The sequence below is a fragment of the Corapipo altera genome, unplaced genomic scaffold (genome assembly GCF_003945725.1).
Source record: "Corapipo altera isolate COAL_440 unplaced genomic scaffold, ASM394572v1 295, whole genome shotgun sequence".
NCBI classification, from domain to species: domain Eukaryota; kingdom Metazoa; phylum Chordata; class Aves; order Passeriformes; family Pipridae; genus Corapipo; species Corapipo altera.
This window is the reverse complement of record NW_020884936.1, coordinates 1,238,754-1,266,694: the sequence shown is the minus strand read 5'-3', so window position 1 is coordinate 1,266,694 and position 27,941 is coordinate 1,238,754. Positions and strand designations below refer to the sequence as shown.

Below are 27,941 nucleotides of genomic sequence, written 5' to 3'. Positions count from 1 at the left end.
ATTTCAGATGTGCTTGAAATTAGTGATGTGGGTTGGACAGTTTTTATCTCCAAAATTTGGAGTGACCTCATCCACTCACCTCTTGGCTGTGCTGGTTTGGATGTTTCTCTTTCTTTGCTGTTCTTCATTAAGAAGTTCTTTTTCGTTGGAGTGAAAACAAGATCCTGTAAGTGAAGAAAGAATTTTGAAAGCACTCCTTAAAAAATGTATTTTTAATGATTTCCACCTGGCTTTAATTAGAAATTGCTAATGATGCTCAGAATGGAGGTCACCTCTTGGCCAGTACAGCTCAGGTGTAGGGAATACAGGCAAAGTGTAGCTGCTGAGGGACACAGGGATGTACAGGAAGACTTTTAGCAGCTTGAAGTACTTGGAGATCCTTTAATGAAGAGGAAAATGTATAAATGCAAAAAAAAAAAGGAATTGTGTTTGAGCAGACAAACCTTCTTTATGCATTAACATAAAAGTAAAGCACTCATTTTGAATCTTAGCCCTGGTCCCCACATAATCCTCCTTTTGCAGTAAATTCAGTGCCTCGAATGTGAAATATGTTTCTCCAATTTCAAGAAATGTACAAAACATGAGGAACACTTAACAAGGACTGAGGAGAAAGATTTATTTTACTGGGAGCCTCTTCCAGCGTTACAGATGGTTTCTGACTGTCTGGTCTAAGGGACTGATTTGGGTATTCAGATTATGCAAGATTAAATCCTTGATCCTTTGAAATTAATTACAGAATTTTCATCAATGTTACAGAGCTCTTACCCAACAATTTTGGAGCTGTTTCTGCCTTTGGCACTGGACTTGTGTCCATGTCTCCTGAGTGCAGCAGGAGCCAGTCCTGTGTGCTCTTGCAGTGATCGATAAATTGCTTAAATCTCTGGAAAATTCAAATGCCTCTTTCTGTTACCTTCTGGACTGTTGTGAGTACTGATTGTGTCTGTTACCATGCTTCAGAAAGCAAATGATTTATGTGAGCAGGATTTTTTTTTTACCATTTTAACATTAAAAAAACCAAAAAAGTAGCAGTAAGTGTCCAATAGATCAGCTCTTCTTTGCATCTGATTCCTCAGTTGCTGTAAATAAACAATACCTGCTGCTCAATCCTTCATTTTAATGAGCTGGTTTTTTTGTTGTTGTTTTGATCTAAAGGCTGCTTTTCCTCAGAAGTGGGAAACATTATGTTGGGCCAGTTGAAGAAAACATTGCAGGTGAATTCAGTTCCCAAACCTGATGGAAACACCTTACAGTCTTCAGCTTTGCTCTTCAGTGAGGTCACAGGTCTCCAGAAGGTCCTCTGCCATATCCATCCCTGCTGGTTTTCTTCTGTGCAACATCCTGGGTTCGTCTCAGTGCTAAAACCAACCCCAAACATACCAGCACTGAGTTACTTGATGAGTTTAACTGTATTTCTCCCAAAACGTGGGTGGGAGGTGCCCTGGCAGGAACCACAGGTCAGAGTTAGTCTTCAGTGTGGCAAAGTACATGAAATAATGATGAGATTTGGTGGCAGTCCTGACATTTTGGAGATATTCTGCCTTAGTGGAAATAGAATTACAGATGTTGTCTTAAATGATGTGTATTATAGGCGTGTGTATGTCATATGCAGAATACTCTGTATGATGAATCTAAATTAATTGTAGGTCTGTGTTTCCAAACACAGAGAGTGCTCTGTGTTTGTGGGAAATATTACAGGATGAGTTACAAGGTATGTCAAGGGCAGTGATCACAGTCAGTGTGTTAGAAAGGTTTCATTATTTGTTTCTCCAAGGAAATTTTGGTGTCTGAAGAACAACTCTTGCATTTTTTCACTTTTGGATGCCACTAGATAAAATAGAAGGATTTGATGAAGACGTGTGATCACTTAAGATTTCTTCTGTCACAAATAATGTGCAGTCTTTGCACATGTTTAATCACCATCAAAGGTGTTGGGTTTTTAGCCATATTTATCAAGGTTCTCTCATTTTAAAACAGAAAGCAAAAGACTCACTACTGCTTTCTGCTGGAAGGTGTCCCTCCCTATGGCAGGGAGTTGGAACCAGATGGTCTTTAAAGTCCCTTCCAACGCAAACCACTCTGATTCTGTGATTTTATTTCTTTTAAAGGAAGTGTTTTGTTGATTGTCATTCCTAAACTTCAGCCCAAACTTCAGTCTAAGAAGTGTACCTCCATCTATTTCTAAATAATTTAGTGCAAATGATGTGTCGGCAGCATTTTTAAAGTTACGACCATTTGAAGGAGTTAAAATTGAGTTTAGCACAATACTGTGAGAAAGATGAAAAATTAAAAGCCTTATTTTTTTATTATAATAAATTATGTGTCCTTCGGGTGATTTCCAGGTATCTTATGTGTTAATGTAAGGAACACTTCCCCTGCTGAACTCTTTTTTTGCTGTTAGGTTCTTAAGCCAAAGGAAAAAACAGTTTTCAAGAGCTGTATTTCTGTGAAAATTGTTATGAAATGCCATTCACTGTGGTGAGGCCTCAGTAAAATGTAATCTATTATTCCCTGTGTCTTATTTCAAGACTGTGGGGAGATGTGTCTTTTGCTCCACACTCGCTCAGAGTTGCTGCAGTCCAACGTTTGCTGTCCTGTTGCTATTTTCGTTCCTGCTTTTTGTGGTGAAGGCTTGTGATTTCATTAACAGTTATTTTAAAACCTGAGCAACCTGACAGAGGGCTAAATAGAGCATAATTCTGTTTCCCATGTAGATAAGCACAGCAACACATGAATAAAGATCAGCTTGGCCTCCCCTCCACGCTTCACAGGCCTCCCGCGTGGCTTTGGGAGCCTTGGGGAAATGGGCCATGTTATCTTCAATTTTAGAAATAATTAACATTAGTTTAATCCAAAGTGCATTTCTAGATTAGTTTGTGAATTATAATAGTTGTGGTTCTTAATATTTTCTTCTTTTGTTGTTGTTTTTTGTCTGTATTTCTGGCATAGGAGAGTGGGATCTTACCCCATTAGCCACCTTCCTTCAGTGGGAAGCCATGCACTGAGCGAGGGAGTTTAAACAGTTTTCCCAGACTTTGCACTTGTGTTAGGTTGTGATAACCCTTGAAACCCAAACTTGTTATCTTTTATGTTAACTCCACCTATGGCTTCCAAAAGTCATCTTTGTCACAGACAGCATCACAGCACAGGGCCTTGTTTGTCCTTTGGATTAAGGAACAGTGATTAAATTACACATAGTTTCGTGATCCTTATTTTTCCAGCCTGAAGGATGGTGTGGTGACCTTATGTTGACACTGCAGAGAATGTGGGCTTTGTTAATGAATTCGAGATCTACCCCTGAAGTTTCAACCAGAGGCACTTGTCCCTACAACACCAGCTTTGTTTTTTGGGGTTATCACTGTGACATCTGTCCTGTTGCTACATGAGGTGCCATGTGGTAGCACTTATTCTCCTTTTATTCATTTGATGTGATTTGCTTAATATAAGAAAACAAACCCATGCTACATTTATTTTTAAGTGAAGAGAAAAAAATTACTTTCTCTGGAAGGACGACAATGAGCTGTTTATTACCACAAGCTGTGCATTTTATTTTCTTTTACTTAGAAAGCAGTGATTTGTCTGAGTTTTTGGAGTGGTTTTTAAGTGAATAATGATATAAGAGCCTTCTTACTTGAGGCTTCTTATAAATGCAGTTATTTATATGAGGAAAAATTGTTCAAGCGTGGATTATTTATGCGGAGGAGAAAACTGGCTCTGGATTGATGTAATTTTTCTTTCCCATCTGCTCTGAACGACTTTGTTGTCTCTGTGCAGTAAGTGCTCGCCTGCAACTTTGTTTTAGACACTTAGGAGCTCCTGGTACTATTTTCCTTAATAAAATGAACGGATTCAAACATCACCTTTTGTTCTTCAAGGCAAACTTTGTTCTCTCGTGGCTTCAAAGAAGTGTTGTGGCCTTTCCCCTTTCATTTTAGGCAGCCCTGGTTTCATCGTGCACTTAAAAAGTAGAACTGAGATTTTGGGTTTTTTCTTGGCCTGGTGGTATTGGTATGTTTGGGTTTTTTTCTTAATTTTTGATGTTTTTCTTTCCTCCACAACAGTTGAGAGATGGATGAGAAGAGTAATTGCACTTTGCCCCCCACCCCCTTTTGATTTCACTTTTAATGCCAGTCCCCTCCTAAGATGGTCCAGTCTGGGCTCAGCCTCCTGAGTGAACTATGATGTCAATCTACTCTGTTTAGCCACCAGATTCTTTCAATATTGGTAATTCTGCCACTGGGAATGTGCAGTTGTAGGCAAAAAGAGCATCCAAGCAGCCTTCCTAAAGCATTGTTAATTGTTGACAGTAAAGAAAGATGGGGAGGATTTTATACCAATAAAGGTCTTTCCTACCTACAGCCAAGAATGACCTAATTTCATTTTTTTTTTTTAGGTACACCAGCAGGATGTGTCTGTAAACAGTTTCTAAGCAACAGCTCCCTGTCCTCTAGAAAGAATGTCACATTTTATCTGGGTTTTACAGCCCTTCTGCCCAAATCTGTGCCCTGGATTAGGGAGAGGTTGGAGGAGCCTTGTCAGCAGTGATAGTTCTCCTCTGTTCTAGTACTACCAACCACCTACAGCTCACTGAGGTGTTGGAAATTAAATCACTGTCTCCTTTGTTGCTGGTTTCCCAACAGCTTTGCTGTCGCAGTCCAGCACTGTGAATTATTTCTGTGCAGCTTCATAAACATTCTGTAATGATCAAAGAACCCCTATTTCTACTTCCATTTAAATCCAAGAGGTGACAAACCAGAAAAACCTGAATAATTATTATTTTTTTGATGATTACATGGTTTGAACTGGTTTCAAGGCAGAAACTGAGTTTTCCCCACAGCACGACAGGTCTCTGTTTTCACCAAGACTGTCTCAGACTGGGGTGATTCAGAGGTAAAGAAGATGAGACCCTTTGCTATCAGATTTTCATTACCTGAGAGCAAGCAGCTCAGGTGACCAGTTTTCTGCGACTTACCTGCATTAAGCACTGTCAAATAATTTGCATCTAGAAGTCAAGCCCTAGTAACTACCTAAGAAAGAGAGAGAACCTTTTCCATGATAATATAATTGTATATGGGGGGAAAAGGGAAGAGAGAGAGCAATCTCACTAAATATTGTACACTTTTGTGACCAATTTTAAACAGATGTTATTTGAGGATGGCAAACATTTTCTTTTAGCCAAAGATCTCCATAAGGAGAAGTACAGAAAAGGAATTTTCAGAGGCATTTTTGGTTGTTTTGATTTTACTAATCCCATCCCTGAAAGTGTTCAAGGCCAGATTGGATGGGGCTTGGAACAACCTGGTCTAGTGGAAGGTGTGTGTCCCTGCCCATGGCAGAGGGGTGGAATGAGATGATCTTTAAGGTCCCTTCCAAAACAAACCATTCCATGATTCTATGATACCACCAGAATCTTCTAAAGAATGTTAACCAGGGGGCTGTGGAGATGAAGAAATTGTTTCAGGCTACTAGAACATAAAATGAGTCATAAATGTCAGGTTCTGTATCTTGCAGATGATCTTCCATATCTTACCTTAACTGAGACTGCTTTTGAGGTGGGAGATCTTGTAGGAAACAGGTTTTGCATCAGAGGACATTGGAATAGAATAGGTTTACAAACTCATTTAGTAAGAGGTGGGGAAGAGTCAGCTGGAATCTCTCTCCCCTTATATTCCAAGCAAAGCAGCCTTCAAGAAAATATGTTGGAGGTTGCTTCCAGAAAAAGCTTGAATTTTGTCATAGTAATTCCATGCTCCCATTTATGAGTTGTTTTTACCAACTCTGTCAGCCAGCAGAAGTAAACTTTCAGTTTATTGGAAGATGTGGAAGGAAGAAGAGTAGCCTCATCAGGTACTAGAGGATGGCAGGACCTACAGAAGTGTATTGGTGATTTTACTTGTTTGTTTTTATTTTACTGTCTCTTATCTGCTACTGTTAAATACTATTTCAGTTTGAAAAATGGTCTTACTGCTTTTATGAACAGTGCCCAGAGAGAGGGGCTGTGGACATTGGAGTCAGATTTGAGTCATGGTAATGATTGATAATATAGGATGTAGCTGATGGCCTGATTTAAGGGAATTGTAGAGTTTATTTCTTCCCTAGAAGAGGTAAAATGATAGGTCTTTGTGTGCTTTTGAGAAAAACAGAGATCTCTGTATATGTTTCCTCTGCTATTGCGAGAAACTGTCTTGTTTCTTACAACTGTCTTTGATTTCAAATCAAAGGAAATAAGAGATTTTGGCTGCATACAGAATGGGGAGTGAAAAAAGTAATGGAGACATTTTTCTGACTTGCATTAAGAAATAAAACTGAGTAGAAGGAATTATGATTTCTGAAAGAGATTTTAGATGCTGTTATGTGCAAGTGGAAAGCACAACAAGAAAGGCAGTTTAAAAATACCTGTGTGTTTAAAACCTGACATTAAAGTGAAAAAATCTGGAGTTAGAAGACAGATGAAACATGAGCTTTTGAAGAACTTTTTATGAAAAGGGCAATAAAAATAAGATTTGTGATGTTCTTACTTTTTAGAGGCTGCTATGGTGGCTTCCTGTCAAATACCATAAAACCAGACTGGGAGTAAATTCCATTTTTTACTGTGTTCAGCATTCTCACCTTCTCCATTACATTTTGACCAAGAGTTATAAAATCGTTATAAAATTCTGATTCCAAGTAAGCTTTTGGGGCTTTGTGCATTTCTGTTAATTTCTAAGGTAAAGGAAATTGTAATCTCAGTCAATCCTTATCAATAATTGCTTGATATTTCCCTCTAAGTTTGGGCCAAATTTACTTAATGATTTCTCTTCCATGTAATAATAATTCCTTATTATTATTATTTCTCTGTTATTCTGCAAGACATGAATAAATCCCGGTGCAAAAATGTCTCTGTTACTAAATATTCCACTGTATATTAAATATTCTTTTCTGTACAAGCCAGATTCTTCCACCTTTGTAAGCTCTTGGTTTAAAAAAAAACAACCTTCCTTTTTCCCGAGCAAACTATTGTAGCTTTTTTTTCCTGCATATATTAACAAAATATTTGAAGATTGAAGGGGGTGAACATGCAGTGAGTCATCTTATGTTGAGAATAAAACCTGATACATTTGTGAATGAAATCCAGCTTTGTGAAGTGGAGCATGTAGGATGTTATTATTGTTTTCTGAGGGATTTTTTTTTTTTTGTATATATATTTTTGCTTTTAACAGATGTGTGAGTTAGGAAAGCTTTAATTAGGCTTGGAAAGTGCTGTTACACATTTGTAAATCTGCAAATGTTGGGATGAATCAAATTTAGCAGAACTTTACTGTGACAAGGAATATCTGCCTGGGGAGTCGTGAATAATTTTTTGGAGGTTGGCTCCATTGACATTATTTAAGGAACTTCTGTTCCTAAACCTAAACACAAACACTGAGATGCCTGAAAAGTTTGAATTGAACTGAGTGAAGCTTGAAGTTCTGTGACTGTTACGTACCTTGTGTTAGAACAAGTGCAGGATTTTAGCAGAAATCTTGGTTGATCTGATGACACCTATGAAATGCCAAAGTCTGTCCAAAACCAACCGTGTGTTGCACAAAAATTCTGCAACTCAGAAATTATTAAACATGGTGATTACAGGCAAAGTTAATAATAAAATCTCTTCTTCTTTCTGTAAGGGTAGGTGAAAACAAAGAGGACATGTATGGCTTGATTCATCCCTGGATATCCCACCCTGGCTTTGAAGAACCTGTTTATGGACTTCCTGAGTCCCAGGGTAGCAACTGGACAATAGTTTTTAATTGAGGAGAGACATGACATTGTTTCATAACTTCTCTTGTTAATGTTCCCTTTGTCTCTGAAACGTCCTGCTGCAGTTGGTTCCACAATTCTGAGGGGAAAAGTGTTCCCTATTTGATATTTAGAAACCTGATGACTGAAGAATTTGAGGTGCATTTAAGTTCTTGTAGCAGAGGAAGTATTTTGAGTTCTGTTCACCTCTGTGCCATCTGCCTTCACATAGAATCATGGAATAGTTTGGGCTGGAAGGGACCTTAAAGATCATCCAGTTCCATCCCCTGCCATGGGGAGGGACACCTTCCACTAGCCCAGGTTGCTCCAAGCCCCATCCAACCTGGCCTTGGACACTTGCAGGGATGGGACATGTTTTTAATCACAGCTGTTCTCTCTGATTTATGTTGAAAGTTGAATAATGAGGTGTGTTTAGACCCTTTTCATATGGAGAACATTCAGTGCCTCTGGTCATGGAGACTTCATAGACACACGTTCTAGTTCCACCAGACCTTTGTGGAGGTGGAAGGACACACGGCATTAAGGATGGAGATGTGTAATAGATTTAAATGGTGACATACAAGTATTCCCCCCCCCCCCCCCTTTTCCTGAACAAAGCTGTGCAGAACTACTGGTTTTCAGAGGGCTTCTAACTATGACTCCATTTGACATGTTTTTCCCATGTTTTTCCCATGTTCTCCATATTATGCAGTGGTGAAAAAAAGCATTTTCATCAGCTGTTTTTGCCTCTGGTCACTGAGCTCGATAAAATCTGCAAGTTTGAACAGTGAGATTTATGCTGGAGTATTCTGCTTTAATTTTTTTTGCTTTCTTTATCATTAAAAATAGTCACTTTACTCTTCACCTCCTTCTTTTCCAAGTGGCAGCAGGAATTCTTTCTGGGACTAATGATACCATACAGGTTATATATTGAAGTTGTGAGGTTGTACTTTACCTTCCAGAAAGCTCAGAATCCAGTTAGATAAATGAGTTAACTGTTTTAGTAGGCAATAGAGTTACATTGCATGGACTGAAGTTCTGCAGTGAAGTAGGAAGAGCTGACTGAGGATGAGGCAGAATTTGTCTGCCTTACAGAACTTTACTGAACTGTGTCAGGGATCACAGAGGAGAAAAACTCTTGGTTTTGAACGAACTCGGGACTAAAACTACTGCTGTTGAAAACATCTGAAAGAGTGATCACAGACACTTTGGTTCAAAGCCTTGTAGGAGGTGGGGGAAAAAGCCAAATTCACTATGGTAGTGTTTTATCTCCAAAAAGAACTACACATAGAGGGAGACGTGATTAAAAGGCAATTAAAAAGAACACTTTGGGATTTTGTTCTTAAGAAACTTCATAGCATCATTTAAGTTGGAAAAGACCTAGGAGATCATCAAGTCCTTCTGTTTCAAGGCAGTAAGAAAAATAAATAATACTCATTAAAACAGAAAATGAAGAAAAGGCAGTGAGGACTCAGGACAGCAGAGAAAGCTATTTTTAGATAAGAGAATATTTTTTAAAAGGTATCATAATGTGCAAGTATTCAATGCCCGAAATGTTATAAGGGAGGCCAAAAATAATTCTGCAAAAACGTTCAAGACGTGAAAACCAATTATGAGTCTTTTTTCAAATCCTTTGGAAGCAGGAACTGCTCCAGAGAGTTGGCAGCTGGTGGAAAAGTGAGGTAGGAAAGGTGGAGTCTGAGAGGACGAGGCCCAGCAGAAAATCCAAAGAGAGTCTGTGCATCCTCGTTACCTGCGGAACAGCTCCCAGAAGGATGTTCACAGGGACCCTTGCAGGAAACATGTGTGAGACTGAAGTGTTAATTAAAGGTGTTCTAGAGGAAACAGATACAGTGACTGGTATGGTGTCACTAAAATTGGATTGTTTTTTTGGCTCACTGGGGATTGGTTTCATTAATGTTTGGTCTCAAGCTTGTTCTCTGTGCCTCAGATACAACAACTGCCCTAAGGGTCAGGTTTCATAGCACAGTGAGCACTGATTAGTTTTATCCTGTATAATTCCTGGATTGACACTGTCTTTTCTTTTTTTTGCCAAGTTTTATGAATGCCTAATGTACTACTTTGTTTGAAAAGGCATATAAGATAAGATACCAGTTTCACCTTGTATTTTGTTTGGTTATTTGTTTTTTTTTTTAAATCCTTTTATTTTCCATCATAATTCTCTATGAGAACTCTTTGTATTCCATTGAGGTGCCTCTAATAGTTTATTTACCTGGTGGCCTGAAAAGTTTCGTTGCCATTTTCCAGTTTATCTGGGTTCCTTTGTTTTCTTAATCTTCACAGAGATTATTTTTTCAGAGGCACTGATCAAAGATTCACTATCAAGATGGAAACTGTTTATGAAAAGTTCCTCTGTGGAGAAATTAATCTGACATTGGTTAAATTGCTTTTTTTGAAGGACTGGCACTTCATTGTCACCTGTTTACTTCTTGCATTTCCTTTAGCCTCCAAATACCAGTCATTTGTTAATTAATCCCATCAGAGTTTGCAGGGTTTTTGTATTTATGGAGGAATCGACTTCATGTTTTAATGTTGGTAAAACAGAAAATGCATTTTAAGTCTTTCTGTCTTTCTTTCTTCTCAACTGAGGGGATTTTTAGCTCCAGTAAGACTCATCTTGTCAGACTGGAGAGGTGTTTTGAAGACTGAAAAACAGATTAGATAAGTTGGCTTCCTCTGTGGTCAGGGCACACAGTGATGGTAATTGCTTGGACAGGTTGCAAACAATTCAAAATACAACTCTGCAGTTACTGTGCCTTTTTGTCCTGGATTTGCTCTTAAATATCTCCATATCTATATGTTTTTTCCTGGGCTGGTATGACTTCCTTCTGTATTGCTTCTCCAGATTCTTCTCAGATCCATTAGTGGTGATACCAGTTTCCTTTTGAGAATTGCACCATAGCATCAATGAAAAAATGCTTTTAACTCTAAAATGTCCTTTCGATGGATCTCATGTAATTAAGTTGGATTTTTTTTTTATTTTATTTTCATAATAATTTTGAAACAGCCACTTACTGAACTTGGTGCAGAACCAAAAGCATCTCAGATCTCTGTCATATGACCATATGGATGGTGGCTGTTACTTCCCCAGATGAATGAATTTTGAGGATTCTCAGTGGAACTGTACAGCCTGTATCTGTGTGTGTCTCTTGGTTCAAAAAGAACAGTTGTAGAGTGATGGATATTTTAAGGATCAAGCACTATTCCTCAGACCTCTTTATGTAAGAGACATAGAAAAATCCCACATTTAAATCCTACTTCTCTTACTGGCATATGGATTTTTCTGAATTTTAGGGGTCAGCCAGGTTTTTTTCCCCTGTGGAGTTGAGACAAAACCAAGCAAGTTGAGTGACTTCTCTGTGTTTGTCTCATACCCTGTTGCTCTCTCCTTCCCAAGAGCAGAGATTTATATCTGGAAAGCCAAATATTTTCCCTCTACCATTTCCTAGTGTGCTTTCCCAAGACAAGTGCTGTCCTGCTTCTGGTACAAATGGATACAATCAGGGCAGTTTGTAATCCAGATTTCTTTGAAGTCCATGGGTGTCCTGAGCATCCTCTTCCAGGCTCAGCAGAGGGGATGTTTGAACAGCTTTCTGAGCGTACCAGACTTCCCATCAGCTCTACAAAGTTGCTGTACTTTCCTCAGCTCTTTAAAATTCATGTGCTCCCAGCTCCTTAATGACTGTTTTTTCTCTGCTCTCTCTGTGTTTGTGGTTCTTTCACCTTCAGTCAATAATAGGAAATCCTGTGCCTGTAGTACCCAGATGTCAGTCATTACACTAAAGTCTTCCTTCAAATGAGTTGTTTTCAAAGGAGAAGAAAATGATTCTTTATAAATATATTTAACAAAATCACACTGCTCATTGAGTTTTTGCAGGGTTACCTGGGGGTGGGAATAAAAACATGATCAGTTTAACCATGGCATCACTTCTTTTTTCAGCATTACTGTAAAAAGCGTATTAAGGTTTTCATTACAGTCTTTCCATTTTCAGAGGTTTATATCACCTGCTAATTTACTCATTATATAAGAACATTATATGGAAGGTCCATGTTGAACTAATCAAATTTCATTTGCAGAAAAATCCTTCCCAAACAGCCTTTCTGCCTGCTCAGGAAGGCAGGGGGTTTGCAAAAATTGTGCTAAGATTTCCAGACCCTTTTGTTCAGAGGGAAGGAAATACCAGATTGGGTTCTCCATATCATGATTTAAGAGCTCCCTTGTCTTCTGTTTCCATGTTTCATCCCATCCCAGGTCTTTTGCCATATGAGAAGGCCATCAGGGATCTGGGGCCCCTCTGCTAAGGAGACAGGCTGGGAAAGTTAGGAGTGTTCAGTGTGGAGAAGAAAAGGCTCTGGGAAGCCCCTTCCAGTGCCTAAAAGGTCTCCAAGAGAGCTGGAGAGACACTTTGGACAAGGGTCTGGAGTGACAGGACAAGGGAGAATGGCTTCACACTGCCAGAGAGAAGGGTTAGATGGGGTATTAGGAAGACATTCTTCCCTGTGAGGGCATTGATGCCCTGGCACAGGTTGCCCAGAGAAGCTGTGGCTGCCCCATCCCTGGAAGTATCTAAGGCCAGGTTGGACGGGGCTTTGGGCAACCTGGGCTAGTGGAAGGTGTCCCTGCCCATGGCAGGGAGTTGGAACTGGATGATCTTTAAAGTCCCTTCCAACCCAAACCAGTCTGTTATTCTGTGATTCTATGAACATTATGTCAATTCTAGATTAAATTTCTATTAAAAAAAAAAAAGATAAGTGAGAAACAAGAGAACTTAACCTTGTTGTTGTCATGCACACGGGGGTAGTGATGGTTTTGATGATAGTTTTTAGGATTCTTTGAAGGGGAAGGGGAGGCTGGGTTTCATATATTTTAGTACCTTTGATTTTGAGTCTTGGGCAAAGATCCCACTCTGTTTGTACCAAGTGCTTTGTAAATACCCGGCAAAACCAAACTCAGCCTCTCTGCTCCAAATGAAAGCTGGATTTAGACAGATGGAGAGTACAAACAGGCTGAGTGAGAATCAATCACCAAAGTAAGGCTTGGAGACAACAATCCATTCCAGTCCCAACCACTTGAGTTTCCTCACATGGTGGAGCCAGAGGAGGTTGAATGAAAGCAACGAGGAACCAGATCTTTACAAGAGTTTCCTTGCAGGTGTCCAGTGCAGCTTTTGAGAAAGTGCAACATTACCTGTGTAACAATTTAGTCAACTGCTTTATGGGATGTTTAAAGCTGAAGTCAATGTCCTGTTGCAAAAAGCTTATTTTCAGTAATTCTTTAGCTCCAGGGCTCAGTCAAGCAGCTGCTGTTGTTTCTCACTCTGCCAGCTCCTGAGCTGTGCTCTATTATTTGTGCACAGCTGATCTGTGCTAAATTAACTTTCATTTTAAAAATACTTATTTCAAAACTGTTTTTTTTTTCCTTTTTGTTTTGTCGGTTCATTGTGCACCTGAACAAATACTTTTGTGAGCAGAACTCGGAGCAGAGCACGGGAATGGGAAGAAGGGGTGAGGAATAGGTGGATGCTGCTGAAACCATCGGTGCTGCAGGAGGAAAGGCTCATTAAACTGCAGCCCAGTAGGTGTGTGAGCAAAGTTTTGAAAAGCTTTCAAAGTGAAGGTGAGCAATGTGATGCAGAGAGGTGATTTAGTTAGTGGAAGAAGTTTGAGAAAGCACTGACTTCACAAAAACCTGAAGCATCTTTGTAATAGTTCTCTGAGTGCATGTGATGGAATAAGATTGCTGCTAGCAGAGAGTACAGACAGCAAGGAACAGGAGGATAGCATCAAGAAGAGGAGGGGAGGAAGTATAGCTTTGGGCATATGGATGAATCAGACTGTCATAAGAGTAATATCTGGAAGATTTAGGTGTAGGTTGGATTGGACAACAAAAGAGGAAACCCAAAAATAGCACCTGTATAATAGGACAGAGAGAGGATAATTTCATTTGGACTGTGGGTGTGATTATCCAGGCACAAGGTAGAGAAGCCACATGACTTCCTTCTGTACCTCTTGAGTTTCTTGGTAACAGAAATGCTCTCAAATCTTGAGTATCCAGCCTGAATGCAGCATGGCAGTTCTGTGGCTTTTCATGTGACCTTTCAAACCTTTCAGTCGCTCCTTTCCACTCTCTTTAGAAGTAGCTTGGTTTCCTTTCTTGATACTTTTTCTTTTTTTTTCCTTTTTTTTTGTATTGCAGCAGTTTTCCTGAATGATCCAAATTTACCAAATAACTCACATTTTGTGGCCAAACTATTTTCAGTGTTCTCTTTATCTTTGTGGTGTTTGCAGCTTTTATCACTTCGCCTGTTGTATCTTTCCTTTTTTTTTTTTTTTATTTTTTTATTCTTCCTTCTGTAGAAAATGTAAGATACCTGGGAAAATACTTTATTTCAGGTAATGGATTGCCAGCCTAAGCAGTCTGAAAAACTTTGCTTCTGCCTGAGAAATCTTAGCAACATCTAAACTGATTTTCTTGAGGCAGGTAGATAATTGATTGTGACAGAAACACGTTTGTTCTGGAAAAGACTTGTGGCAGGTAGTTAAAGCATTTGATTTGATCAATACTCCTTAGCCCTGGTGAAAGAAAGGTAAAGCAGGAAAACATCGTTTTTAGGGGTTGTTTTGGTCACCTGGATGTTAATATCTTAGCCAGTTGTTCCACATAAAACTTGGGTGTGCAGATATTCTTAAATCTTAAATCTTCTGGTTTTGTAGCAGTGAACATTTATTGCACTGGGAGGGGCAAAGATTACATGAATATACTCTATATTGATACTTTGGAACAAGTGAAAATTTCATTACTTAATAGTTTTCTAGAAGTTACCTGCAAGGCCAAACATGCTTTCTGCAGGAAGGCTGAAGTCATAATTAAGTCAACATTTGAATGGAGACGTATGTAAACAGTAACTGATAATTTCAATAATTTAGGCCAGTTGTTTATTGCTGAATTCATGATGTTAGTCAAGAGCTGGAGAAAACCATGAATCATTGTCAGATGTATTAGTTTTTGCCCTCATGCCTGCTTTTGAAGGACCTCTAAATTATACATGTAAATTGGCACAGAAAATCATCAGGTGGAACATATTACATTAATTTTTGATATTAACCCCCCCCAGCCTCACCCACTAAATCTGGGATGACCTAAGTATGATTTTGTGAAAGATTTCATGCAGAACATGCTTGTGTGATGGGAACTTAGGCTCATTGAAGAAATTTGTCAAAGTTAAAAGAATTTAAATGTTAAGGATGAAAATACCTCTGTGATCAAATTTGCTTTTTAGAAAAATAGTTGGATTTTAGAACCATTATACAAATTAGCAAGTTTACGAATTAGCAAGTTTAAGAGAGTTAATTTTCCATTTCTAGGATAATATAAGTATAGTCAAGCTCTTCCATGGTGAAATTGTGGTATTAAAAACTACTCTCAAATACTTTTATAGTCAGCAGAGTGTGCTCATGATTTACAGAAAATAAGCAAATGACCAATAAACCACAGAGACAATTTGTGTAACATTGCTGTAAACGTCTTTCATTGTAAAAAAGTAAATATTTATTGGGTTGAAAAGAACTCCTGATTTACCTAAATGCTGAATTTCCCGTCGGTACAGCAAACTTCTTTTTGTGGCATGAAGATCTTAAATGATTAAGAAGTCTCATCTGGGACCTGCAAAGGCAAAGCTGGAATAAAAAAGACAGTTACTGTTAGAGAAGAGGGATTTCTTCTTTTCTTTCATAGAATCATAGAACTGTTAAGGTTGGAAAAAACCTCAAAGATCACTGAGTCCAACTGTGGACTCAATGGCAAATTCATGGCAAATTTAACTGAGGGGTTGGCAAAGGAAAATCCCAGGCCTATTATTAGATACAAGAAATAATTGTATCAGATGTATTAAGTTTTTTTAATTTGGAATTGGAAAAAAGAGTGGTGATTTCGTTTTTTTTCCCCTCCTTCTAATTATAATAGATCCCTCTAAGCATTTAGAGTAATAGCATTTAATGTAGCCAGGAATTCAAACCAGCAAGTTCATTAGATAAGTTCCAGTTCAGTGGCATCTGAAATTTAGTCCCATTTCTTCCTCCACCAGTTTTGTTCTGACTCAGGTTAATAACAGTTTGTTAATTTGCACACACCAGAAAGTGTAAAATTAAAAAATTGGGACTTGCAATGTGCAGTTCACCTGTTTAGTCTGTGTATTTTGCTCCCATAATTTGGGCACCCTGTCCAGGGTCCCTCTCCAGCTCCCCTGAAGCTCCTTTAGGCACTGGAAGGGGGTCTAAGGTCTCCCTGAAGCCTTCTCTTCTCCAGGCTGAACAACTCCAAATTTCCCAGCCTGTCTTCAGAGCAGAAGGGTAGTTCTGCTTCAAGAAAAACAAATGGCTTCTGAAGTTTTTTTTGGTTGGATTTTTTTTTTTGATTGGGGTTAAGTTTTGGGCTATAGACATTTTTTTAACCTTTAGGTTTTTTAGTTGTGTTAAATTTTGTTATTTGACTGTGGATATGAAGCCAATGTTCTTGGAAAATGTAGATCAGAAATCTATGAGTGATATCTCAAATTCATTTTTCTAAGAGAAATGGATGATAATCACACTCTTTTTTTAAGTGATATCACCATTTCTGTCTAAAACAGAGAAAATAAAAATATGTATTTTCATAAGACAGCTTTTCTGAGTAATTTGCTTGATCTGCTCCTTTTTTGGTGTGTGTATAATTATTATCATATGATTGCCAGCATTATTTAATTTCTGTAATTATCAGTGTTAAAATTAAAAGCCTTGGTTTTCTTTCAGGCATTTTAACCAATTTCTCCTCTGACAGATTTGCCTTTCTTCCTTTCGTCTGTCGATTGAAAAGATTGGCAGATCTGTAGAATATGGAGTTTATAGATTAGATGCATAGTGATTTTCATATATTAAGGAAAAAAAAAATCATCACTCTTTCAGTTCTGATTATTCCTGTATTATTCCAGAGTTTCAGAAATGGGATATTGGGCAGAGTGTCCATGGTTTATGTTACTGTGTGCCATATGGTGGATTTAGATGCTCTGGAGTGCAGCCTGGCACTGCAGGAGAACCTGCTCCAGAAATCCATGCTCTCTTCCAACACGCATTTTTTTAATGGGGATTTGTCATTTCTGCTGTGTAGTTGTTTTATTATGAAGGGTTTTCTTTTTTTAATCTGGGAGGTGTGAAAAATGGGAGTTTGGAGAAATCAAATGTACCTCCTTGTTTATTAAGAGATGCTGAGTTGACCATCCCTATTCCCATAAGTGAAGGTGCTTAGATAAGAGTTGGAGAATCTTTCTTGGAATCAAAAGTTATAGGTTACATTTGTACCCACATTTGTACCTCATGTCCAGCTCAGTTTTCAGATCCCAGATATGATTTCCCCCCCTAAAATGAATGTACTGGCCTGTGAAAAGCTTCCCAAAGAGCATCTTCCCCATCCTCAGCATTTTTGGACGTACAGATTTTTCTCCTTCCGCCTTTGGAGTTATTGAATCTCTCACTATTGAAATTTAGATTGATAGGTCCCTTTCTCCTTCCCCCAGGTTCTTTAGGAATTTTCTAAATCATTCCTGTTAAAATCTGTCTCCTTCTTGCTCTCTGAAACAGCAGGAGCAGGGCAGGGAGCATCCCCCTGTGATGGGCACTGAGGAGACCTCACCTCGAGTGCTGTGTCCAATTCTGGGCCCCTCAGTTTTGGGAGGGTGTTTTGGAGCATGTCCAGGGAAGGGAACAGAGCTGGGGAAGGGTCTGGAGGAGCAGGAGCAGCTGAGGGAGCTGGGGGGGCTCAGCCTGGAGAAAAGGAGGCTCAGGGGGGACCTTCTGGCTCTCCAAGACCCTGACAGGAGGGGGAGCCGGGGGTGTGTTGGGCTCTGCTCCCAGGGAACAAGGGACAGGAGGAGAGGGAACGGCCTCTAAGTTGTGCCAGGGGAGGTTTAGTTGGATATTGGGAAAATTTCTTCACATGTCAGGCACTGGAAGGGGCTGCCCAGGGCAGTGTTTCAGTCCCCATCCCCAGAGGGATTTCAAAGCCATGTGGATGTGGCACTTGGGGACCTGGGTCAGTGCTGGGGGAATGGTTGAACTTGATGATCTTAGAGGGCTTTTCCAACCCAAATGATTCGGTGATTCCATGATTTTCTCTGCCACAACAAGGGCTGCAAGCAGCTGGGGGGGCGTTGGCTCTGCTCCCCGGGAGCAAGAGACAGAACAAGAGGAAACGGCCCCAAGCTGCACCAGGGGAGGTTCAGGTTGGACATCAGGAAAAACTTCTTCACTGAAATGGTTGTTAAGGATTGGAAAGGAGGTGCCCAGGGAGGTGCTGGAGTCGCCATCCCTGGAGGTGTTCAAGGAATGACTGGATGTGGCTCTCAATGCCCTTGCCTTGTTGAGAAGTTGGGAATTGCTCACAGGTTGGACGCCATGATCTTGGAAATCTTTTCCAACCTAAATTATTCTGTGATTCTAATGCAAACCAACCACAATCCACACGAGGCAAAGCACTGCTGTCACTCTGAGAGGCCGAACTCAAATTTACAAGGACCTGAAAGCAAAGGCCAGCAGGGAGATATTTTATCCCACCTTTGCTTTGGAGGCACCGTACGTGAGAAAGGTGCTTAACTGCTTACTTTGAATTTATTGCTCAGCTTTGTCTCAACTATATTTTCTAAGAAGTTCTGTTACCCTTAAACTTAAGTAAATCCACAATGACTTTAAGTCAGTGCTTTAGAATTACATTTGAGTGTCATATTTCATTTTTTTTCTAAGAAGGTAAAGGTTGAAAATAACTATAAACACTAGCCTGGACTGTGGAATAATGTTTGTAAATAACAGAAAGAAATCTTGAACACAGTTCTTTTCCTTGAAAATCTCAAAGGTTCATTTAATAGAGGTACTCTTAGGTAGTTAAAGAATAATAAAAAAGTCTTACCCTGTCTAAAAATGGTTATAGCATAATTAGTATTTCACTGTATCTATTTCTTTCTTTACATGTATTACTCTGTAACATATTCAGTGGATAAAACTTTTTAATTTTGCTTTGTTTAGATTAGTAATATTCTTACAAACATGAAAGACTTGTTTCATATTTGATATGAAACTTGGTAACCTGTTTGTGTGCCAAGGGAAGTCTGTAATAGTTATCTCTCTGCTTTTATTTTTAATTATTAGATAATGTAAAAGGGCACAAAAATGCTGCAAGGAATCTGTGTACCATAAGCACATGCTGCTGGCAGCCACAATTTGAATCTGAAAGGAGATCAGCTCTTTTCTGGTATTTTTTGCTGATGTTTTAGGCAACTGAGCCGTGTCTTAAACACTTCTTGCTCTGTTTTGCTGCAGGGTAATGTGTGATCTTCAAGTCCCAAAATCGAAGCAATTAGAGTGGGAAAAGACCTATCAAGTTTTACAGATTATTTTCTTGACAACGCAGGATTTTTACCCCTTAAACAGTGTTTTCAGATTTGTGTGTCTGTTCTAATCACAAATGGTCTTTCCAAACGTCTCTTCCACAGTTTCTAAACACAGATCACCATTGAAAAGTCATCCTGTATCTCCATTTTTGTGGTTTTCTTGTTGTACTTCCCATTCCTATTAAAGAACTGTGATTTAAAAAAAAAAAAAAAAGAAGTTTATTCCATTTTTCTCCTCATCAGTTACTTTCCCTGAGAGCCAAATCATTCTTCTCCATCAGTGACCTCTAAAACTTGTTGATTTGCATTTAAATACGAGCCATCATTTACATTCCTAATAAAAAGGGAGTAAAGAGGCCACAATAGTCACATTGAAACATTAGTTTTTGTCTACCACTGTAAACCAAATTTATTCTAAATATTGTATCTATGGAAAATACTATCATTAAAATTGAAATCAGAAGTCAAAACTTGACAAGCTGACCCAGTGTAGTTATATTCTGCATTTCCTTTGTTGTCTTTCAGTTTGGCTGCCTGATGGGAGCTGTTTAAATTCCTTTACCTAATTTTTAATTTTTTAAAATAATTTGCATTTAAAGAGTGCTGGATAATGTTATTTGATAGAGTGATTTTCTTTTTGGTTGAACTTTTGAATGGAAATTTTGATTAAAATGCAGAAGCTTGGCATTTAAATGGATCTTATTTAATACAATATATATGGGGGATTAATACATTATTTTTCTTATAATTTAAATCTGTGTAACAAATGTTATCTGTAGTTATACATTATTTTTTAGTATATGTGTTTGTTATACTTTTAATTTAAAAATGGTAGATTTCTGTTTATAATACTGATTTTTTTTTTATTTTTACTGTAAATGCTCGAAGGAATAGCAGAAACAAAACTTTCCAGCATTTCCAAATACCAGTTGGTGCCTGAACTTTGACTGGAGATGTGGAATTAGACATGATGTAAATATAATATAAATTCTAAAGCAGAAACATAAATGCAGATGGAGTTCTGACCTCAATAGCTCCTGCAGAGAAGAAAGGGCACTTTTACATTCTGCCTTTATCTTTATTTTGCGTGGGGATAATACATATACTGAGGATTGGCTTAACATTTAATACATTACTTGTTGAAAAAGAACCCAGTAAAATATGATTTTCAAAACTGTTCCCGGATAAAACGTCCAAAAACTTGCAAAAAGGAAAAAAAAAAAAAAAAAAAGAAAGGTTTTATCCCCAGCTTCATTATAAATTGATGACCTTGCAATTTAAATTAGTTTTGCTCATTAATTTTCATCTCAGTGAGCTGAAGTGCATTGTATTGATCAGAAGTTTTAAACCTGATGTGGTTGAAGCCCATAAGTGCCATGTGACAATACACCCTGGTGTTGATCTCTGATGTGATTCCTCCTTCAAAATACAACAGGATCTTGTTAATTTGCTCCAATGGAAGAGATCTGTGCAAATTTAATGATTCATCTCATGGAATGGGTGTCAAGGACATTGAGTGACACGTCTTATCTTACTGACTTTAATTTTCGAGGCTCAATTTCATGTAATATTGATAACTTGCTAACAAAACCTCCCTTTTGTATTATTTTAAAATCATCTTTCAGGGAAGTGAAGTCAGGTTTCACTCCAGAACTGTGTTAAGCACAAATGAGGAAGGTGGAGCAAATGCTGTTGCAGTTGGGACTCGCCTGTAGGCAGTTTTTTGTGTCTGACTTTGAGTAAAAAAAGACATAACCAGCCATATTTCAGTTGCCTCTGGACAAGCTTTGGGGTTTTTTGCCTTTCCTGTAGCTGCCCTTACGACCATAAACAGCCTCTGCTATGCACCATATAGAAAACAACCATCATTATTTCCCCCCTATATGTGACAAAAGTGAAATCCATCCATCACAAAGGTTGATCACAAATTATCCGATCACTGATTCTGTATTTTGGGGGAAGGGACATGTGTCTGGAAAATATTTTTCTGCTCTTAAATGCAAATCTTCCCTTAAAAACTGCTTGCTGACAAGAAACCACGGAATCAGAGAAGCACGGGATGGTTGGGCTTGGAAGGGACCTTAAAGATTTTCCACTTCCAACCCTCTTCCATGGGCAAGGACACCTTCCACTAGACCAGGTGGCTTGGAGCTCCATCCAGCCTGGCCTTGGGCTTCTTCCATTGGAATTCACTGTAGCAGGATCTGAGGAAAAGCTTTTCCAAACCTGCTCTTTCTTGAAACAAGAGCAAGGAGAATAAAAGATGTGGGAGCACATTTGATGGGCAGTAATTCAGACCATTCCCAGTGTGTATGTACACGAGTTCTGAATCATGTAAATGTCCACATTAGGTAAAGAATTTGTTCCTGGATTTGGAAACACGCTGGGAAGCTGGAAAACAGCATGTTTTAAAAGGATTTTTTGCGTAGGGTTGGAAAAGGTTTTGTTTGGTCCTGCCTCTCCTTCCCACTCCTCTCAGGAGTAGATGTTTATTTCTGTTTTGTGTTATTTTTAAATGACCTCTCACTCTAGAGTAATCTCCTGATTTCTTGATTAAAATTAGATGTTTTGCTTAATCAAATGAGCTTTTTGGCCTTTCTGGCTTTAATTTTTGCTCTTTGTGGAGACCTCAGTGGTGCTGCTGCTGGTCCAGGTATTTGCAGTTTTCGTAATTTCTGGCTAGGAGAATATTGTTTAATTTTGTCAGGCATTCCTGCCTTCCTGTAACCTGAGAGCTTGATGAGATTAAAGAGAACATAAGTTGTGCTTTCTATACTTAGGCTTTTCACATTCTAATTTTCCTTTTTTTTTTCTTGAAGTCGCCATTATTTACAGACTTTTTAGTGTGAATAATTTACAGTTCAAGGTCTTTGGACTTGAATACACTGGAATATATTTGGTTTTCCTGGTTCTGTTATTTTTTTTTTATTTTATTTTTTTTAAAAATCAATGGTTAAAGCACAAGATGAACACATTGGAGAATCCTCTTCTCAAGTGCCCTGATTTTCTCTCTGCTTGTAAAGCTTCTGTGCTCCCTTCAGTCAGTAATTTAGCTTGTTCTATGACTTTCTGATCCTTCTTAGATGGAAATTTATTGCCAAGTCTTATTTTTCCTTTTCTACCATGACTTCTTTACACTTCCTCTGGAGGTTTAGATGAATTTCTGTCATTTTTAACACATCCTATTTAAATGTGGTAAAACTTTCATAACTGAGCCAGCCCAAAGCAAAAGTGGAGGTCTCTGCAGTCACTTGTCTGTCCTTACCAGTACTCAAGTTAATTACCTGTGAGGATTATTTCTGAAGCTGTAAACACATTTGTCTGTGTGCTTTTAATCACTTAACAGTTTCTGTGCTCATTCACTTATAAAAATACTCCTTGTTCTTGGTTTTTATTGAAGACTTCCCTTTCAACATTAACTAATTGTTTCTTCTGGTGTGGCAGGAACATTAGATGCTTTGATGTCTTTGCATTTGAGTACCATTATCTATCAATGAGTGCAACAAAAAAACCATCCACCACTACTCTTTAGTGCCTTAAAACCAGAAATTTCTCAGACTGACCATTATGAATTTTGAGGTAGTTTCAATCACTTTGTTTATGTATCCTTAATTGCTGTTATTTTTTAAGATTGGGGATTTTAAATTATTTTTTCATGACTTTTTTTCTAAGTAGCACATCTGTAGAAGGACAGTTGACAAGGTGGGGATTGGTCAAAGTTGGACTTGATGATCTTGAACGACTTTTCCAACCTAAATGATTCTGTGATTCCACGAAGGACAAAAAGACTGAGGGGGTTTAGAGGCAAGAAGGCTGTGTTCTGCTGCTTGGAACATTTTCCTGGGGAATAAGGGCTCTGGGGTAAGGAAAATATGAATGGATTTTTTTTCTCCCAGTCTGTATGAAGACTTATGCCCCTGAGCTGGGTGGTGGGTCACTGCAACAGCTCCTTAGGGCTGTAAACTCAGGGTGACCATTGCTCTCTTGGGATCATAGAATCATAGAATCAGCTGGGTTGGAAGAGACCTCCGAGATCATCAAGTCCAACCCTTGTCCACTACCACTGCAGTTACTAGACCACTAAGTGCCACATCCAGTCTATTCTTAAAAACCTCCGGGGACCGAGAATCCACCACTTCCCTGGGCAGCCCATTGCAATGGCTGAGCACCCTCTCTGTAAAGAAATTCTTTCTAATCTCCAACCTAAACCTCCCCTGGCACAGCTGAAGACCGAGCCCTCTTGTCTTGCTGATGGTTGCCTGGGAAAAGAGACCAACCCCCCCTGGCTCCCCCCTCCTGTCAGGGAGTTGCAGAGAGTGAGGAGGTCTCCCCTGAGCCTCCTCTTCTCCAGGCTGAACAGCCCCAGCTCCCTCAACCTCTCCTCATAGGACTTGTGCTCCAGTCCCTTCCCCAGCCTAGTTGCTTTCCTCTGGACCTGCTTCAGGACCTCAATGTCCTTCCTGAACTGAGGGGCCCAGAACTGGACACAGCACTCCAGGGGTGGCCTCACCAGCGCTGAGTCCAGGGGAAGAATCACTTCCTTGCACCTATTGCCCACACTGTTCCTGATCCAGGCCAGGATGCCACTGGCCTTCTTGGCCACCTGGGCACACTCTGGCTCATGTTCAGCTTCTTGTCAATCCAAACTCCCAGGTCCCTTCCTGCCTGGCTGCTCTCCAGGCACTCTGGCCCCAGCCTGTAGCACTGCAAGGAGTTGTTGTGGCCAAAGTGCAGGACCCGGCCCTTGGCCTTGTTGAACCTCATCCTGTTGGAATCAGCCCAACTCTCCAACCTATCCAGGTCCCTCTGCAGAGCCCTCCTGCCTTCCAGCTGATTGACACTCCCCCCCAATTTAGCATCATAATTACTCTAGGAACGGGCTGCCCATTCCAAATCACCATGTGCAGCTCTGTGGTCTGGAGTGAAGTCCTAAAGCCTTGAGGAGAAATTTGGCTTCAGACAGTCTGAGCTCTGGTTCCAGCCAGCTGTTCCCTGCTGTTCCAGCCAGCATCCTGCTCTGACCGTGGCTCCTTTCAGGCTCTGTTGATCACAGAGGTGATTTAAATATTGAACTTCACTGGTGGGTTCCTTCAGCAGAGTTCAGAATTGCAACAGAGGATGGCATGAGACTTTATTGAGGAATAAGGAAGTTTTGGGCATGAATCTGGTGGCTCTGTGTAAAAACAAGCAAATAAGAAATACCTTGTGAGGTGTCTACGTTCCTCTGTCCCTGATCTCTAGTCTGGTTTACCAGTTTAACTTGAATTTTCTTGTGAAAGAAAAATATGTAAGTAAAATTGTTCTTGTAATGTGCCTTCATTTCTGCATTGGAGGGATTCCCTAGTAGGAACAGGCAATGAGAATTTGCACTGTTGGACAGGAATTTTCTCCTGATAAGAGCTACCTCCCTTTTTCTTGTCAAGAAAAACACTATCAGTATATTTAGTAACAGGGAAGAGCATAGCCAGGTGTATCTTAAATTAATAATCTCACTGAAATGAGCTTATTTTGGAATATTGTGCATGTTGTCAGCTCTGATGTTACAAGCCTAAAAATCCCATATTTTGAGACTAAGATGATACTAAAGATTTTCCTGGTCACAGAAGAATCAGAATCTGTTTTGAGGTGTTTGAGGCTGGAAGTTTGTTTATCTAAAAGAATGATTGCACTCTATATAGTGCACTGATAATAATATCTTACCATGAGAGAGCAAAGATAGTGTATAAATCCCTAAAGGTTTTGTAAAATTATTTAAATCTTAAAAAAATCTAATCTTAAAAAAAAAAGAAAGGAAAAGGAAATGAAAAAAATTGCAGTTAATTAGTCTAAATATAGGTTTTGCCTTCTTAAAAAAGGCAAAAGCTTTACTCCTGTATCTTTTTCCTGTGGAAAAGTCTTGTTGAGTGTAAAAATCTGTGCAAGTTCTGTTTGTGTTTTTACGTGATGCCACTGTAGACATTTCAAATATTAAAGCAAATTCTTGCTTGAAATACCTTTAAAATCACAGTTTCTCTAGGGACCACAAAACATTCTTCTGGTAAAGTTTAGTTTGTATTAATATGTTAATATGAAATTCTTCGTGACCAATTTCCACTTGAGCATAGATAAAGAAACCCATCTAGGCAAAGAAGAGCTTTGGTCAAAGTACAAAAAAATTTAATGGTTTGAATTACTAAACTGTTCCTTGGAATAGTTGCTATGGAAATTCTTTCTTTTTTCTCAGGTTTTCTTTTTGTTGTTGTTGTTGTGTATGCAGTGAGGCATTTAAATAACAAGAAATTACAGAGAAAGTTTGAAAAATTCAAGACAACCTTTTAGTGGAAGTATTCAAAACAATCATCAAATTCTAGGTTGCTTAGCACTGTCCCATCCCTTCTTGCATTATGTATTATGCTCACAAATTGACTATACACTTCAATGTTAGTGGCATAACAACTTATTTTCTGGGAAAATTTGGCTAAATAGGATAAATAGGCCACATTAGACATTGACTTTATAGTTATTGTAGTTGTATGTTGCTCTCTCCAGAGCTGGGAAGAATAAAGTTGTTCTTGACCCAGCACAAGTCTTTGAGGTCCAGGTCTCCCCTCAAGCAGTTGCTTCCCTGGCATTTAAAATGAATGGATCCAGATCAAGTGTCCTCAGTAATGTGGATTTCCCCATATAGAGACTGATTTGTTTCCTTAAATCAAGATTGTCAGCTTTCTAGACCAAAGTCAGTAAACAAAGATCTGGCACTGTAATTTGAGAGTGATTATTATTCATATGGAGGGTACTAAAATGTGGGATGTTGTAACAAGGAAGAAATTCCTTGTGGTAATTGTGAAGGATTATGTGAAATCCAGAATTCAATTCTGCAAAACGTATTCCAAACCCTCAGCTTGATATTATAAAGGAGATAAAAATGGATCCAAATCTGACTTCTTGTTTATTTGTCTTTTTAGTAAGTCCAGAATTAATTTTATTTCCAAACATATAAATGTACCAGGTTCAGTGTATGCTTGACTTTAAAGCAAACAAGCACAAATATAATTATGATGATCAGAAACTGCCAACAGAAAATAACATGTCTTTGAAATACTGTGTTGATGGGAAAGATAGTTTTAAGAAAGTTTTCGAGAGCTACTAAGAGAAGAAAGAAGTGGGACAAGTCACGTGATACGCCAAATTTAGAAGTATTCTCCAAAGATTATTAATAAAGCAATAAGGTGTGTGTGCAATAGAAAGAGAATGGGAAACAGGAGAAAAATAGCTGGCTTTCAAAAAGACCAAGGGTTAAATCACACTTCATTTGGTGCTTTAAGGCACCATAAATTCATCATCAATCTTACATAATAGGAACTCAAATCTTTTTCCCATTGAAGGCAATTGAGAAAATTGCTCATGGTTTCAATAAGGCAGGTTTGGAGCCCATATCATGGGCTGGATATGGAGAAAAAAATCCCTACTCTTCTGAGATCCCTTTGTGTCTGACACACCCTTGAATTGCCAAGCTGCTGCTGAAAGCTACTTAATCTGCAGCACTCAGGGTCCTAATTAGAACTTAAATGTGTTGGATTGACTACAGTACCAGCAACTAGAACCTAAAAGGAAAACTAAAGTTATTAAAAATAATCTGAAGAATGGTAAGATATCATAGAGATTGGAGTCTCGGGTTTGTCATTAGGTTCTGACAAAAAACCTGAAAAAAATCCAAATTGAGTCTGGTTCATCTTTAAAATTCATGTAATATGTAAGTGGTCATTAAATTTTGTTCTGACAAGGTTTTTAATGACTCTGTTGAGATGTTACGACTCAAAGGAATGATAAATTGTATGCATTGTTTCAGTTATTGCCATTCAATTGTGCCTTTGCTATAAAGGTGACAGACTTGAGAGGTGGCCCCTTGAGAAACTCATGAGGTTCAACAAGGCCAAGTGCAAGGTCAGGTGTTTGGGGCAATCCCAAACTCAAACACAGGCTGGGCAGAGAATGGGTTGAGAGCAGCCCTAAGGACAGGGACTTGGTGGATGAAAATCTTGACATGAAAGAAAGATGGAGAGGGACTATTTACAAGGGCCTGGAGTTACAGGACAAGGGGGAATGGCTTCAAACTGACAGAGAGTGGTTTTAGAGATTAGGAAAAAAATCTTGGTTGTGAGGGTGGTGAGGCCCTGGAACAGGTTTCCCAGAGAAGCAGTGGCTGCCCCATCCCTGGAAGTGTCCAAGGCCAGGTTGGATGGGGCTTTAGGCAACCTGGGCTAGTGGAAGGTGTCCCTGCCCATGTCAGGGGGGTGGAACTGGGTGGTCTTTGAGGTCTCTTCCAACTCAAACCATTCTAGGGTTCTGTGACATTTAAAGGAATAATGTCCTCCAAATTTCTGGTGCTTTTTCATTGATTTTACCAATGGAATGTTATCAGAAGAGTAATTGGTGCCAGATTTCTTTGTCAAGACAAGAAAAAAAACAAACAACTGATCATTAACAAAGTTGAGTTATACAACATTTTACATATTTAGAAAGTTTACATATAGTGAAAGGTAATTGTAATTAGCCCTCCTTTATTTTTTGGTTGAATGTGGTACCCAACACTTCAAGTGACCAAGTCCTCTTATTTTGAGTACACCAAAGTTTCATTCTAAATTTTATATATATTCTGTTTTCTTGCATAATACAGTACCTGTAAAGCTGAAATCATAATGTTGAATGTCTTACAAACCCAAAATTATTTCCCCTGTCCTTTGGTGAACTGGAAACCTTCTATTTATTTAT

At 38.9% G+C, this 27,941-nt stretch overlaps 1 protein-coding gene and 1 long non-coding RNA gene across 7 annotated transcripts in view; one reads left to right on the top strand and one right to left on the bottom strand.

Annotated features, from left to right (window-relative positions):
* CTNNA2 (catenin alpha 2) overlaps window positions 1-27,941 on the top strand; it is a 505,236-nt gene that overhangs the window by 10,989 nt on the left and 466,306 nt on the right. The gene's annotated exons all lie outside the window — the stretch shown is intronic.
* On the bottom strand, window positions 200-1,235 carry LOC113955265. The gene is made up of 3 exons (XR_003530481.1): window positions 1,094-1,235; window positions 766-880; window positions 200-379 (listed from the first exon to the last, which is right to left on the bottom strand). It is a non-coding gene; the product is annotated as an uncharacterized LOC113955265 (long non-coding RNA).